The sequence below is a fragment of the Sminthopsis crassicaudata genome, chromosome 3 (genome assembly GCF_048593235.1).
Source record: "Sminthopsis crassicaudata isolate SCR6 chromosome 3, ASM4859323v1, whole genome shotgun sequence".
Classification (NCBI taxonomy): Eukaryota; Metazoa; Chordata; class Mammalia; order Dasyuromorphia; family Dasyuridae; genus Sminthopsis; species Sminthopsis crassicaudata.
Genome location: NC_133619.1, coordinates 598,409,962 through 598,413,857, shown reverse-complemented (window position 1 = coordinate 598,413,857; position 3,896 = coordinate 598,409,962). Strand labels below are relative to the sequence as shown.

General features: G+C 35.3%; 1 pseudogene; it reads left to right on the top strand.

Annotated features, from left to right (window-relative positions):
* Positions 1-515: 515 nt before the first annotated feature.
* On the top strand, positions 516-2,887 carry LOC141562531 (L-lactate dehydrogenase A chain-like; annotated as a pseudogene).
* Positions 2,888-3,896: the final 1,009 nt, after the last annotated feature.

Sequence of the window (3,896 nt, the reverse complement as noted above, 5' to 3'; positions counted from 1 at the left end):
AAGTAAATACTTAGATTTTTGTCATTTGAAGAGGAAGTCCTGTGAACTAGGGGAAGTAGGGAAGGCCTCTGAAATAATAATTGTAACTAGTATTTGTGTAGCATTTTAAAATTTGCAAAGCATTTTAAAATATTACATCATTTGATTCTTATAACAACCTTGGGAAGTAGGTACTGTTATGAGTCACATTTTACAATTGAGGAAACTGAGGGAGACAGTGGTTAAGTGACTTATCTAGGGTCACATAGCTAGTAAATGTCTAAGACTAAATTCAAACATAGGCCTTCCTGAGTCAAGGTACAATGTTCTATTCACTGTGCCACCTCATTGCCTAGGTTGAGCCTATAAAAACATTTAAGATCACACACATTGAAAAAAACAAAACAAAAAAAGTTATTGTTCTTTACAGGAAAATGAAATATAGAGAAGAAAATTTAAGATCATTGTGATTGGACAACTACATTATCTAAAAGATACAAAAGGGTGACTCAAATTAATCTAAAACCAATATAAGAATGGTTATGGATACCCAGAGAAATCACCAAGTAACAGATTTTAAAAGGCATTTATAGAAGATGGAAGGAAAGGCATATAATTGAGAATGAATATTTATAATAATAATAATGATGATGATGATGATGATGATGATGAGAAGTGACATGTATATGGAAGTAGCCGAATGATTCAGTCGATAGAATGCTGGGCCTAGACTTTTAGAAAGATTCATCACTGAGTTCAAATCTGACCTAGCTGTGTGATCTTGGGCAAGACACTTAATTCTGTTTACCTCAATTTCCTTTTCTGTAAAATGAGCTGAAGAAGAAAATGACAAACCATTCCAGTGATTTGCCAAGAAAACCCTAAATGGAATTATAAAGGATTGGACGTGACTAAAAAATGAATACCATTTATAAAGAATTTATGTGCTAAGCATCATGCTAAATGCTTTGTAATTATTGTTTCATTTGGCCCTCATAACAGCAAATGAAGAAATTGAAGCAGACGGAAGATAAATGGCTTCCTAAGATCACACAACTTATAATTAACTAAGACAGTATTTGACTCCAGACCCAATGTTTCGCAAATATTGTTCTAGAAATGCTAGCCCTCAGAATGGACTAATGAAGACAAACAATACTAAAGTCAAGGAAAAAGATTTCTTAAAATCTAGGGATTATATATATCATTTCACTGATACAATAAATTCCCACCTAAGGAAACTCCCTTTACCAACCCAGGTTGGCATATTTTCTGTAGGATGTAGTATTAGAAAATTGCCTAGAGCACTGAGAGTTTGGATTGTCTTGAGTCATAAAGCCACTGTGTGCCAGACACTGTGTTCAAACCTCAGTATTTCTGGCTTTGAGACAAGCTCTCTATTAATATTGCTGTGGAATTAAAAAAAAAAGCTATATTAGGGAAAAGAGCCCATTTGCTCTGAGGCCCTTGGCCCTTTCTCCTCATTTCAAAATACTTTGAAATCATCTTTTTTTCTTTTCTTTTCAGCTATAGGTTGAGAATGGGCAGTTGAAGACATGTTTGGTCCTTCTTGTGAAGTCGCTACAAGCACTGATTATCCTGTATCTTCCAGAAGAAAATGGTCCCTAAAATTACCTCCCTCTCTTTTTGTTCATCAATCTCTCCCTAACTACTTGCTCCTCAACTTCTCTACAAACATGGCCAAAACTCTCCTATCCTTAAAACAACAACAACAACAACAACAACAAAAACACAACAAAAAATCCTCATTAGACCCAATCCATCCTATGTCTCTACTTCATTTCACAGTCAACCTCTTAGGAAAAGCCATTCATTTTCACTACTTCCACTTCCACTCATCTCACTTTTCTACCTTGTGTTAAAAATGCTTTCTAAAGTCAGTCTACCCCCAGACCAGTAACTTTGTTCAAGTTTAGATTTATTACATTTCTAAGACAGGAACTGCCAAGGATCAGCTGATAATAAATGTCCAAAAGAAGGCCAAATTCTGCATAACAAGATCCCTATTGTTAGTGTTGATGCAGTGGGTATGACATGTGTCATCAGTATCTTACTGAAGGATATGGTTGTTGAATTTGTGCTAGTTAATGCCATAGAAAACAAACTAAAGGAAGAGATGATGGTGGCCTCTTCCTCAGAACACTAAAGATTGTTTCTGGCAAAGAATATAGTGTGACTGCAAACTCAGATCTGGTTGTTGTCACAGCTGGAACACATCAGGAGGAGAGAGAAAATCATCTTAATTTGCTTTAGTATAAAAAGAAGATCTCTGAATTTCAATAGTGTTAAATTTGCAAATTGTTTACAAGTCAAACTGTTTCCAATCCAATGGATATTTTGACATATGTGGCCTGGGAGCTAAGTGACTTTCCCCAAAGTTAATGGGAATTCTTGCAATCTAGATTCTGACCATGTCCATTATCTGATGGGGGAGAAAAATTAGTGTCCGTTATTCAGTTTGTCATGGATGAACATGAAAACTCTAGTATTCCTGTGTGGAGTGGAACAACAACACACAACAACTTGTTGTTGCTCATACCCCTCTGAAGAACCTTCATCCCCTTTAGGAACTGAAGCAGATTCAGAGAATTAGGAAGATCTTCATACACAAATGGTTGAAAGTGCTTATGAAGTGATCAAATTAAAGATCTACACTTCCTGGGGAAAACAAAGCACAGTGAAGAGTCTTAAGAGGGTGCATCCAATTTCCACCATAATTAAGAATCTATATTGCACTACTGATATTGTCTTCCTCAGTGTCCCATTTATCTTGGGACAGAATAGCACTTCAAATGTGGTAAAGGTAAAACTGATTCCAGAGGGAGAGGTTCATTTAAAGAAGAGTTCAGATACTCTTTGAGGAATATGGAAAAAGCAGCAATTTTAAGTCTTTTAATGTGTTATGACTTTACTGTGTAGAGAACATGACAGTGACAAGGGGATTATGTATGACATGCTTTTCAAGTAGTCAAATCCTCCCTGATTAGTAATTCAACACTAAAGGGAATGTAAAACTTGTGAAGACACTCTATTATATTCCTAAAGCTGGAAATAGAGAGTAGTATAATGATTCCTATTTGTTAATAGGATTTGTTTGCATAAAAACTTGTTGCACTTGCCTTGCAGTCAGAAAGTATGATTAGCTGCTTTGTAGATATTACACATTCCCTTAGATCCAGAAGACAACTTGTGATTCCTGCACCACTTACCTGATGAAGTGATGTATCACCTTTCTAGACAACCTGATTTTTATCTAATATATATGCATATATATCATATATATGTGTGTATACACATACATAGAAAGAGATTGCATAGAGAGATATAGTTATATATCTATAATCTATCTGGATAGGTAGGTCAAACAAATGATATAGAGATATAGAAATATACATATCTATATATATATATGTATGCACATGAATATATATGTATATAAGTATAGTTTATGTGATCCTGGCTAGTCACTGAATCCTGTTAGCCTCAGTTTTCTCATCTGTAAAATGAGCTGGAGGAAAAAATTACAAACACTACAGTATCTTTGCCAAAAAAACCCAAATGGGCTCATGAAGAGTCAACTAAACACCACACACACACACATATGTACACATACACACAACAACACAACCAATTCCTCAAATGTCATACTGATTTAAATACTGAATAAACTACATTAAGAATTTATTAAGTATCTACTGTATTCTAGACTGTGCTCAACATTCAAAAGATAGTTCCTAGAGGCAGCTGGATGTTGCAGTAAATAGAGCACTATTCTTAGAATCAGGAGGACCTGAGTTCAAAACCAGCCTCAGACATTTAACACTTACTACCTGTATGACCCTGGGCAAGTGACTTAACCCCAAATGCCTCTTCACACCCCACCCCCCAGATTATTT